Here is a 12,528-nt window from a genome sequence, read left to right on the forward strand (position 1 = left end):
ATCACTGTGCTCAGCTCACATCTTCAAATTTGCATTCAAAACTATAAATGCTAGGAACAACCTTTATTCATTTATTTTTTCTTGTTGCTTGTGCCATGGCAGTGGATCCAAGAACATGGAAAATATATGTTTTGTTAGTAGGATCTTTCTTGCCAGAGGCTAACTTAAATTTCCTAGGAACCCAAGCTGGTCTAGTAGAAGACGACAGAACCAAAAAGCTTCTCCAGATAATGAATGATAGGTGTAAAGAAGGTGGCCTATTTAAGCACAATACCAAAGCAGAGGGATAAGAACGGAACCAGGAGGGAAGGACAGAGTTAACTAAACCCATCTAGGACTGTCAGAAGAGAATCATGTGCTGTTCTGGATTAGTAGAAAGACCCACAGTCTCACTAAGTAAAAGGCTAAGGGAAGTTGGGTCAGAACAAATGTAGTCAATTAGGTAACAGAAAATGGCTCCTTGGCCAGAGTGTGGGCAGGAAGAAACTTTAACTGAAAATGCCTTCTTTGGTTAGACAGACTAACTGATGTTTAGAAACCAAGCTAGGGAAGCACTTTGGTCTCAGTTTAACACTGTCCCTGTGGGTAGCCCCATTTGTGTATTTTGCCTTGAACCTTCCAATATCCCCTTTGCACAATTCATCTGGTCTACAAACTCTTGGACACTGTCCTCTCTTCAACCACAGCTTTCCAGCTCCTTCACAAAGCTCCAGGCCCATATTTCAACCTGCTTGTCATAAGGCCTAACAAGCTCTTTCAATAGCTTCCTAACACTTGAGAGTTACAGAGCTTTTAATGTTTCCTCAGCCTCTTACTTAAAAGAGGCTGGTACTGGAAAACCTAATATATTCAATGTGACAGGGCTGGGTTTACAAATATACTTGTCTGGTTTCTATTGACATTTAAAAACAATGTTACTGACAAAAATGTAATTATTCCTAAATTATGGAAACAAGGAGCCAGGCATACTGAATGAACTTTTTTTGAACCTCTATTCATTTCACTTCAGATTTTGGCAGAGGGTTTTGCTGGTTTCTATTTTATCCTAACCAGTTTATCCATGTTCCAGACTTTATATGTTCTGTGGCTGTAAAGCTTTCCTGTGGAATTTGCCCACTGCCACAGAATTGTGCTAGAGAAATCCTGCTCGGCTCTGAAAAACAGGAGAATTTTCTTGTGCTCACATGTACAGATAAAATTGAGAACATGCTCCAAGCATATGCTGACATAGCTCACTCTCCATCGTGTTTCAGGCTGCCTCAAACTGTAATTCTGAAAGGTGTGAACTACCTCATCTATCTCAGTTGGTGTTGGAAGGATTTCCCTCTTCCAATCTTTAGAATGTGCTGATTTGCACTGTGCCGTGGAAATTCGTCATTTTTGCTACCGAATTCCCTGTTTTACCACAGTCTAATGCTTTGTTTCCTTTCTCCTGACTCTGCTAAAACCCACCTACACAACTGCCTCTTCCTTTCGAATCGCGGTGGGCACAGTTTGAAACACAGGGAACTCCATTTAAATGCCCTTTATAGATAAAACTTTTACTGCTGGCATAATTGGACACTGGCACAGGTTGCCCAGAGAGGGTGTGGAGTCTCCATCTTTGAAGATACACAGAACGTGACTGGACAAGGTACCTGAGCACCGGGTGTGGACTATTTCCAGTGGTCTCTTTTCACCTGACCTACTTTGCAACTGGATGAATTTCTCCATGGAGGAATATGTTTGCTGTATTTTAGCATTTGTTCTGCCTGCACTGTTCCACAGTCCTCTCCAGGAACCTCCCAGGGACCTAAGGAGCCTATACAGGTCAAGTCCACAGGTGTCAGCTTACCAATCCATACACTGCCCTACTGCAGCTGGAAAATGATACATCAGCAAAGCCCTAGAAAGAAATTTTCCTGTCTATATGGAAGGGTGCTAAGGGTTCATCAGAATCACCTGGGTAGGAAGCAGAGAGCTGCCTTGATGAATACCTGCCGTCTCTCCAGCTGAATGAATTCACAGAGAGCAAAAAAAAGCTAAAGGAACAAAGATGAGGTTTGATGCAGAAAGATTGGAGGAGACTCACAGATGTAGAAGAGGTTATGTTTTGGCAAGGAATCTATGAGTCAACGAGTTGTGTTCTTACCATGACCTCCACAAACAGCTGTGTTGACTGGATTAATTTCTGGTAGTCCCTACCTCCCAGTGCAGCAAAGCAATGCTGAGACTTGTGTAAAATAACAGAAGGCACTTCACTGCCCACTTTCAAGTGCACAATGCCCACTCTCAATCCATTTATGCCACCACTATTATGTTTTGCCTCAAACTAAGGTGGGATTTTGGTTGGACAGATTTAGCCATCTCAAGTCTAAGTACTTAGTATCAGCTACTCACCCAGGCTCCCCTTAGAACAAATCAAAACAAGCAGATATCTCAGAAAACCAAGATTTCCCTTCCCAGAGTGACTATCTGAGACAGGTGAAAGAAACAGAGGTTCAGAGAAGGTTGCTGTGCATCTAGGTTTCCTTTAACATCAGTGGACAACAACTTTTAGGTACCAAAAACTGGTTTATGAGCTCTTATGATAGGCAGTCACCTTGTCATTGTCACAACACTACAAACAAGTAGTTTCCAAGTTTAGTTAACTACCACAAGAAATATTTTTAAGCTACCCCACAACACTGGTCATCTGAAGTGGAACAACGCACACTGAAAAGCCTATCAGCAATTAAATATCTTAGTCCATCTACGAGGAGCCCAAACAAATGGTCTTGTATCTCCTGTTGGCTGTAGCTGGTAAAATGAGAGTAGAGGCTCGTCACCACATTTTCTGTCATTGTCTAAGAACAAGCACGTAGGGATCTGAAAATACTTCAGAGTCACCATCAGGAGCTTCACAATGGACCAAAGAAAATTCAATTTATACTTAATTAACAACTGGAAATGAACCGGGGGTGGGAGTGGTGAAAATCAATCTTCAAAACCATTAAGAAATGAAAGCTACCTGTGAGATACCGTGACAGCAAAAGCTCCAAAATTGAATGAAGCATGAAAATTGCTTGGAAGAGTAGGACACAGGTGGGAGTCAGAAATCTTTTTGCCTAATTTTGTCTCTGATGCACTGAAATGACTTTGGCAGATCTTTTATACCCTTTGTGCCTCTGTATCCACATCTGTAATTCAGATCACAGCTAACCTGGTAACATTTACCCCACGAGGATACAGAAAGGCTTGAAAGTTGAGATCCACGATGTGGCTTAGGAAACACAATTATTAAAAACGTGAACACTTGGGAGATGATCAATAACAGCTCTGAACAGTATTTTAAAATCAGGAAAGGCTCAAACAGCTGGAATTGAAGAAGTGTATCCCCACCTTAATTGCTTCATGGAGACTGGGACCTCTGTTCACTTCCAGAAGCGCACACACTGACTGCTGGTAATATTGTGTGTTTAATCAATGCCTAAGCACAAACCAAACAACAACAAAAGCAAACTGTTCAGACCTCACACAGCTGTGACTTCTTGCACCTAAACCACAAAGGTCCAATAATCTCTTTCTTTGGTGGGAACAAGTGTCCTGAAGGTAACTAATCCATAGCACAATGAACTGCAAGAGTACCAAACCACTCATGAACACTCAGATGATGGCACAGGTAGGAATTCAGCCTTACAGCATGCAGCCTCATTGAGAGATGATGCACCGTGAGCAAGCCACTCGCGAAAGGTGATCTGAGGAAATGCTGCAGGATTAATTTACATTCCTACCCCTCTTCAAACATCATCTGTATACAAAAAAACTATGTGAAAAATAAGGTAATTGAGCTACCATAATGAAACACTGCAATATGAAGCGATAGGTAAGTGTCCTTAAACTAGATGAGAAGACTCATGTCCTTAAAGACCCCGTTCAAGTGCAAAGCTGTCAGTAGCACTAGTGTTAACAAATGACAGCAGGAATTTCATCCCATTTATACAGGCTGTTTTCACTATCTGTGAAAAGCTGATGTAGTTAAACCATGGGAAACAGAAAGTTACTGGAATTAGTGAGGGTGCATATGTTTCTGGGTTTCTAGGAAGGCTGAAGTATGAGAATTTCATAAATGTGTGGAAACTTTTGATAGCATTCCAGTTGAAACAAACTTGTAACAAACCCTGCGGAGAGGTTCATTCAACAGGATGAGCTAAGCAAGAAAACAGTCAGTTCTGGCTAGTTACACGGATATTAGCAGCAGCTGTGAACTCAGTAAACAGCCCTGTTTTCTGGTTGTCAAAGAGCTGCTAAAGCAGATGTGAAATGCATCAAAAATAGGTCACAAACAGAAAACATGCAAGGGAATGCATCAATATGAGAGTGATCTGAAAATAAGTAATGCTGGAACATCTCAGTAGTATTTATAACCCTGAAATGTACCCAGCTCAGAGCAGCACCCAACAATAGGCTGCTTCACATGGTTCTTACGACAGGACCTTCCACAGACGGCACTGTCTGTGTGAATAAGGGTGCGGCGCTCTCAGCAGCTGAAGTGTCAGACAGAAGAAAAGGTACTGAATTGCACTCTGCTTTCCTTTGGATTAGGTTTTCTGAGAGAGGCTTTCATTCCTGTCTTTCTCCTCACCCCCAATCCCAAACTATAATTAACTCAGACTGAGGTATCATAATGAGCCAAGCATAGAATTTGCCACTACAAACAGAGTACAAACTCACTTTATCCGATAGGCAGTCCTCACACAATAGTCATTCCTCCAGGGACTGCAATCATTGCCAGTGTGGTAATTACATCCCCCCCTTCTTTCCTTTTCCTTTCTAAAAGCCCACAGGACCCACTCCTTGTAATTCCCTCATATGGAAATCCACTCGGATCTACTTCTAGGACTCTTGCAGTACTTAAAACACTTAAGGTCCTTTACTGCCAGGTATATAAAGGAACAAGATTTAACTCTAAAGGGGAAGGTGAATAAAAATAATGTACTTGGGCTATAGCTGTAACAGGACTAAACGAAGCACCTACGTGTCCTGTCACTCCCCCGGCGAGCCTTTGTAGCCTTCACAGCGCAGGTGTGAGACGGTCTCTGGCCAAGCGCCTTCAACAAGCGGAGTCCAGGCACCACAGCCTGAAGCAGGCTCAAATGCTTCCCACAGTCTGCAGGCGAGGACACTCTCCTTTATCTGATTGCTTTTACTTCCATTACCATGGCAGGTTTTACCCCTCCAAAACCTAAACACACTGTATAATAAGCATTAATAAGTCAAGACTAATCAGACAAAAACCAAAATAAACAAACAAAGCTGTTGATATACTCCATACATAGTAAGGTCAATTCTTATGTTTAACTGGGAACACGGGTCTTAGGTAAGTATTCAGCAACTAAATCCCTTATGTAGCAAAGGCTCTAAAACAGCGTTAAACACAAAAACACTGAAGAGGCTTCATGCTATTAATGTTTTAGACCAGGAACCAGGCTTCCAGAACTTCTCTTCTCCCCTTCAGAAGAAGGGAGGAGGAAAAAAAAACCACCACTCATATCCAACTTAAAAGAAACCCTTTGTGGTTTACATTCAGTTGAAAGCTTCGCTGAAGCAAATGCTCATTTTAGCATGGATTTCTTAGAGACCGGAATCTAGGGTGAAATGTGGGAATTGATGATGAGGTTAAAACTGGCAAGATAAACATAATAATCATTGTTATCATTAGTTACATGACAATGCTCAAAAGTCCTTTTTTTTTTCCTTTAAGCTAGTGAGCTTTTATTATTATCATTCATCTAAGCAATAATTCAAAAGTAGTCATACTTCATAAATCTAGCAGTATGAATCTTGGAGGCTGAAGCATGCCGCTGCACTCTGCTCTTTTGAAGAACGGTTTTCTAGAAAAAGAGCCTGCAGAGGGAGAACAGAAAGCTGTTACTTTCCTACAAGGACATAAAAGGATTGTTTCATTCTTTCAGAAGAAATTGGGCTACGTACTTGTACTCGTTCTTGGCCAGCTTGTTCCCTCCCCGCCTCACGGGGCAGCACGTTAAACACATTTGGCCGCTGTTCTCCGAGTGCCACGAGTGCTTTCATTCCAGCGGTGATGTGAGTTTGTGAAGCAGCTTGGGTGGGTAGGGACAGGAGCAGATTTAAACTTTTGCTGACAAACCACTTAAGAACATACTTTCTGTCCCTACAGGTTGCAGTTCCTGGGTAAGCTCTCACTTCCAGAAACAGAGCAATATGCATTTTTACCAAGTAAATATCATGCAGACAAATCAGATGGTAACTATTTCAGAAAACTTGGCATAAGTTCCGTTTACGCAATGCTTTCCAAATGTTCCGTATTTGCAGAATAAAGATAAAAACTCTGATATTTGTGGTCTGAACTTGTCTACTTGGTTTACTTTTCCTTTTTGGCCTAAACAGAACTTTTATGTATATGACTTCTGATTTAATACAGCAAACCTAAATTAATCCCAATGAAAAAACTGTCAGCTGACAAGGTTTGGCTCAGAATTTGAGGCTTCTAACACTTGAACTCTATTTTCTCAAGTTGCTTTGAGATGTACTTGGGCTGGACTGAAAATGAATTCCATAAACTTCTTCCCTGAATTTTTATTGACTTAGTGACAGAGAAATCCTTCCTCAAAGACAACTCATAAACAGTTTGTCATCAAACCCTGTTACAGTCAGGCACTGAGCTACCTTTTGTGCTGTAATCTGTCGATAAGAGTGTTTAAAGTGGTGCTTACCCCAAGAATCCACTAGCTGCAGCATGTTTTGAAAATCTGAAATTACTTACTTCAACTTGCCTGCAATAATCTGTGTTTGTCTAGTAGGAAGCATAAGGAAGTGAATGATTAATTACACTCTTCCCAGTAATTTAGAAGTGTTGATGAATGCCAGGAAACACTGTAATGACTACTGAAAAAACCTCAAAGGCAATATATTGGAAGCCTTATTGTTGCTTTCAATAGACGCAAAATAATTAAGTCTGCTAATTAGACACTACCTTTGAAAAAAGTAATAACAACAGGTACATTTCATGCTGTCCATATTTTTGTGCAAAAATCACAAGCTGACCACATACAACTGTAGCCAACAACTGTTCATCATCACAACCCAGCTACTTAATCTCAAAATTAGCAATGTACATAGACACACATACAGTCAAATAATTTCTCTTCAGTAGACATCTTTCAGTCTGTCATCCACTAAGCAGCTCTGTGCTTCAAGTGCATTCTGTGGTGAAACAAGCAGAGAATTTTTCTGTGTTTCACTGTCATCTCAAACGAGAAGATCATGTAAGGTACTTTATTCTGTTATGTGGTTCCCACACAGATCAGAGGGGAAAGTTGCACTTTCAGGAAAAAACATGCTACATAGTTCATTCAATTATTTGGAAAGCATTCTAAGTGGTTAATTATGATCACCAAGAATCTGTACAGGATTGGTAAAGTTGAGGATTTTCTCTGAAACTACTCAAAGAGATTTTGTTGCTGTATTCACAATGTATTAATTCCAACACCATATTTTATATAATTAGTTAGCTTAAAAACTGTACAAGGTCTCATACCTTTACTTAATCACATAATTCTTTACTGTGAGGGTGGTGAGGCACCAGAACAGGTTGCCCAGAGAAGCTGTGGATGCCCCATCCCTGGCAGTGTTCAAGGCCAGGCTGGATGGGGCATGGAGCAACCTGGTCTAGTGAGAGGCGTCCCTGTCCACGGCAGGGGGGCTGGAATGAGATGATCTTTTAGGTCCCCTTCCAACACAAACCATTCTATGACCCAATGTGGTTTGCAGATTTCCATTAATTTGAACAAACTGAGTTTTAGAGTTCATGCTTTAGAGAGCTAACAGGAAAAATGGAGCCTCAGGACACACACCCACACACCCCCCCGCACCCCCATATATGTTTTGTTTTGTTTTTTTTAATCTTTCCTGTCTCTCTGGATTACTTCCTAAAATGTTGTGGTTGAGGAACACATTCAGGTAAAAAATGAGCTTGACATTACAGGAAACAACTCTCTTTGGGAACTGTCAAGCATCCATTTCTCTTTGTTCTTTCATCCCCACTCTTCCCCTGCACAGCACTGCTGCTCTGAAGCAGCACCTTTAAGGGGCAAATTCCAGCCCTTTTCCTTAAGTAAAAAAAAAACATAACCAAACCAACCAGCTGCAGTACCAGAATAAAATCCATGGATAGTAACAAGCCATTTCCCCATTGCAGCATCTATACTTGCTAAAATGAGATACTGCAACCCAAAGCAAAGCACAAGGTATAAGCAGTGAGAGAATATAACAGGCAGATGTGTCGCTACTCTGAAGGTCTACAAAGACAAGAGACTTTTTTTAAGCTGCAGAGGAAGATCAAGTGTTGCGCCTGCTGGGTTACACAGCAATATGCCACAGGAAAAAAAAATCATCCAAACATCTGGGATGCTACAAACATCAAGGAAAGGCTTGGCATGTAGTAAAAGGACATGCTAAACAAAATTCCCAGAAAAATACAGAGACGCATCCAACCCGCTTTAGGGCAAGTACCTTAACTCTGTACATCAACCACCAGCAGTCCAAAGAGCATCCTGGACACAGAGTGATCAGAGATGCTGCCAGTGCACTCCTGGGCATAACCAGCCCAGGCCCAGTGCCAGAGGGATGGTAGAGGTGGCCAAAGCAGCACAAAATACCAGCAGGGGACCCAGAGAGAAAGCACAGTTAAGGGCTGTGTGCATGTTCACGTGTGATCCCTTTTGTGCACATGGAGGCAACACGTGGCTGATGGTGCGCACTGCTTTGTGCTGCACCTGCTGCAGCGCTCTCACAGCCACAGAACTGGGGGGAAATTCCATTATACACCCAAGGGACAGACCAGAAAGCACACTTTTAACTGCCCCCAGGAAATGTTTAACCCAGCCTGGGAGGCTGAAGAGGCAGATGCATCTTGTATTCCCATCCCCTCTGGCTTCAGCACAGTCTAGTGCCAATGTCCTTCCCCACTGCACAGCCTTAAGAGCTCCCAGGGATCAAGGGGCTCTGCCAGAGAACGAGCATGCAGGGCAGCCAAGAGCAGGAGGAACCAAGTGGCAGATCATTTGTAGCTGTCAGCCTCCCCTTCTCAGCAATTACAGATTTACACAGGCTGCTTGTTCTGCCCTAGAAGAGCAGAAGTCACTTGTCAGAGCACCCTAAAGTCCAGTTACAACCCAATTAACGTCCTCACTGTGCAAGACAAGATAGATCTTCAAGGCAAACATGCCAACTTGACATCCACCAACCCTGACTGAGGGAATTTAATTCCCCTCACAGCACATGGATGCTTTTGCTTTGTGAGAGACATGATCAATGGAATCGACTGAAGGATCTCTAAGAGGTATTTTGAATCCTCAATCTGGACAGTGGGGGAACAACCAGGAGGAACCCAATCGGACCCAAGGCTCACACTGCTTACAAGCAAAGTGAATTCCAAAGGAACAAGCACATCAAAGTTATGTGATGCTATAACCTTCGCTTTGAGAAATCTTGCTGAAACTTTTATTAATGCAGGACCAAAAAAAAAAAAATTTCAGAATTCCCTTTTTAACATGCTGCTAGAGACTAATTAAACAGAAACAGCCTCGTCCAAGCCCTAAGCAATGCTTCATGGCACATGGAGGATACAAATTCACTTTAATTTTATTAGCTAGTTACTCGAAATCAGGTGATTGAGGAAAAGGCTTTACCTAGGGATAAAAGCTCAGCTATTTTTTCCTACAATACAAAACACTGCTGTAAGGATTCCAGCCTAGAAAAAACCCCCTACGCTACAATAAATGTAGAAATGCTCCCAGAGATTTCATAAATGCACACTGCAGGCACTCAGAGTAGATGTGATCACTACATGTTACGTTGGCAACTACATAGTACTTGCATTCACTTTCGTGTGGTAAATTACAGAACACGTGGCTAAATAGGAGAGAATACAGGGAAAGCCAGAAAGACTGAAAGGTTTAGGAAAACATTAATGAGTAGGAAAGGTTAAAACACTTGTTTGTTTAGTCGAAGAAAAAAGAGATGAAATATGATAATAGATTTCCAAAGTGTAAAAAGTTGGGCTTTCAGATACTAACAGATTGCATGTGACCCTTTGCACACATACTACCGTGAATGCAATTTTCAGTAGAGAGGATTGAGTTAAATATTAGGAGGAAAGCCTTTCCAGCTGTAGGTATATTACACAGTAGAAGCCAGGGGATCGTGGTATCCTCCTCGTTGGAGGAGCTGAAGTTAGAAACTCATCTGTTAAGAGAGGTTAAGTGCAGATCCTGCCTAAAAGCTGGTGACGTACAGGATGACCTCCTGAAGGGCACTCCAGGCTTGCCGTTCAGCCGCGCTTCGCATCTCGGAAACGTCAAACAGGCAATTACCGCCCAGCTCCTTATTGCCCCCATCCAGCGATCCGGCCTCTCGCGCGGCCCAGCTGCGGCGGCACATCAGCCCCTGGGGGCCCGCGCGCCGGCCCGGAACCCGCCCGTTCCGCTCCCTGCCGCCGGCATCTGTCCCCCGTGCCCCGGCCCGAGCGGATCGCCGCGAGCAGCGGCGCAGGGGGGCCTCGGGGCAACCGACCAACAGGGAATGGCACACGGGGCGCTGCTCCCCGCTACCGTGTCAAGGGCGTAGGGAAAAGGTTAAAACAGCTTTTAAAACTACAGAAACTGGGGGGGTTGAATGAACCTTCATCTAGAATTACACGCAGGAGATTGCACTGGATGTGTCCGCTGCCGTGCCGGGAGCTCCCTGAGCCCCTCAGAGCCGCGACCTGTGGCACGCGGCGAAGCTCTGGGTGGGCGGCGGGAGCTGCGCGCCCCCTGGAGGCCGTGACCGGCACCGGCAGGATCGCGCGCGTGACTCGGCGCGCAAAAGGGCACGAGCACCAGCACGAGAGATAGCGCGAGACAGGGCACGGAACGGGGCACGCGCTGTCGGCACAAGCGCGGTGGCCGCACAGGACATCGCCCAACCGCCACAGCCCGGGACCCGCCCCGCGACTGGGGGCGAGCGGGGCCGGAGCGGCTGAAGCGGGAAAGCCGCAGTGACTCCCAGCACAAACCCGACACCGGCCGCCAGCAGCGGCACTAAGCCGGCGCGGCCCTGGCGAGGAGGAAGAGGAGGTGGTCAAAGAGCAAACGGTCCCATGGACGGCCCCCCCCTCCCCAAACCACGGCGGAGGGGAAGGGCAAAACACCTTAGAGCCCGCGCTGTGCCGAGTGCGAACTCCGACGAGGGTAAAGAGGGGTGTTCAGAAGGGAAGCGAAGCATAATGGGCTGTGAGGACAGAGGAGCAGAGAAGGGGAAGATGTTGTACACCTGGGATGGCTTGAATTCACACCCAGAAAGGGGGAATTAATGTTTTCTGGGCTGCAGCTGTAGGCCCAGCAGGATTTGCGCCGTCCTGCGCTTCTGCCGCAGCTCCCAGTCACAGACTGGCACCGAATGTGACAATAAGACACACCACAACACCCCTGCCCTGCCCCTCCTTTACCGCTGGGAACCAACCGCCCAGTTCCTCCTCCCCACTCCCAGACTCGTGGAAGCGTCATTTTTCAGACCATATCCTGCTGCCATAAACCTTTAATTTAACAAACTAAAATATTACAAGATATTATTATAATCTACTGGGATCTGTTGCTGTAATTTTGACAATATCAAAACACAAGAAAAGCTCATGTAGCAAAGTCGAAACCACATAGTCAAAAATGAACATTTTAATCTGAAGCTTCAACTCTATTTTTAATTTATATCTTACGATAATTGAAATTCAGCTTGGGCTCATTTCTAATTTTCATTTAAAAATTACACACATTTGAAAGCTGTCAGGTGCTTGCTTTTGCTCTAGAAACATTCCCACATTTGCCCGTGCTCTCTCCTCAGCAAAAATTAGCACCGTTTGCCTTCTTCACTGAAACTCTCCACACTGGAGTGTGGGAGGGGGAAGGTTGCAGCAGGTTGGCGTTTCCCCTGCATCACCCCAAGGTCGCATCGCACAGGGTCAGTGATGTTATAGCCCATTAAGGACTCCCGTGGCACTGGAGGCGTGGGCCTACCGATACCATTTTAACATCCTAATCATCATATCCGTGAGCGAGTACAGCTTCCCTGCAATTTAATTTACTGTTTAAACAAGCACAAACCTCACAGAATGTTTGCCCTCCAATTACTCTAGAGGTAGTTCAGTGACACTGACTTCCTCAAAGAGATTCAAGGACAGCCAGAATAAAGCAATACAAAAAGTTCTATTGATTTCCAAATCCCAACCACAGGAAGTCACTTAACTGAGGAAATAGTGACCTGTTACTAGCCCTAGGTGGAGAGAAAGGAACACACACACCCCCACACCCCCCCCCCCCAAGAAAACCCAAACACCGAACTCAAGTCTAACTGACAGTGGGAGCTGCAGGTTTACTAACCAAAGTCCCACCAATATCAGTGTGACAGAAAAAAGGCAGAGCTACCTTGGCATCAAGTGCCCTACAGCATTCTTGAAGTTTTATGTAAATGAGAAAATAGGTGTCAACTTTTTAT

At 44.2% G+C, this 12,528-nt stretch overlaps 2 long non-coding RNA genes across 2 annotated transcripts in view; both read right to left on the minus strand.

The window, feature by feature from the left end:
* LOC116446733 overlaps window positions 1-12,528 on the minus strand; it is a 62,416-nt gene that overhangs the window by 22,852 nt on the left and 27,036 nt on the right. The gene's annotated exons all lie outside the window — the stretch shown is intronic.
* On the minus strand, window positions 3,512-7,582 carry LOC116446734. The gene is made up of 3 exons (XR_004241331.1): window positions 5,953-7,582; window positions 5,779-5,865; window positions 3,512-5,212 (listed from the first exon to the last, which is right to left on the minus strand). It is a non-coding gene; the product is annotated as an uncharacterized LOC116446734 (long non-coding RNA).

This window comes from Corvus moneduloides, chromosome 1 (genome assembly GCF_009650955.1).
Source record: "Corvus moneduloides isolate bCorMon1 chromosome 1, bCorMon1.pri, whole genome shotgun sequence".
NCBI classification, from domain to species: domain Eukaryota; kingdom Metazoa; phylum Chordata; class Aves; order Passeriformes; family Corvidae; genus Corvus; species Corvus moneduloides.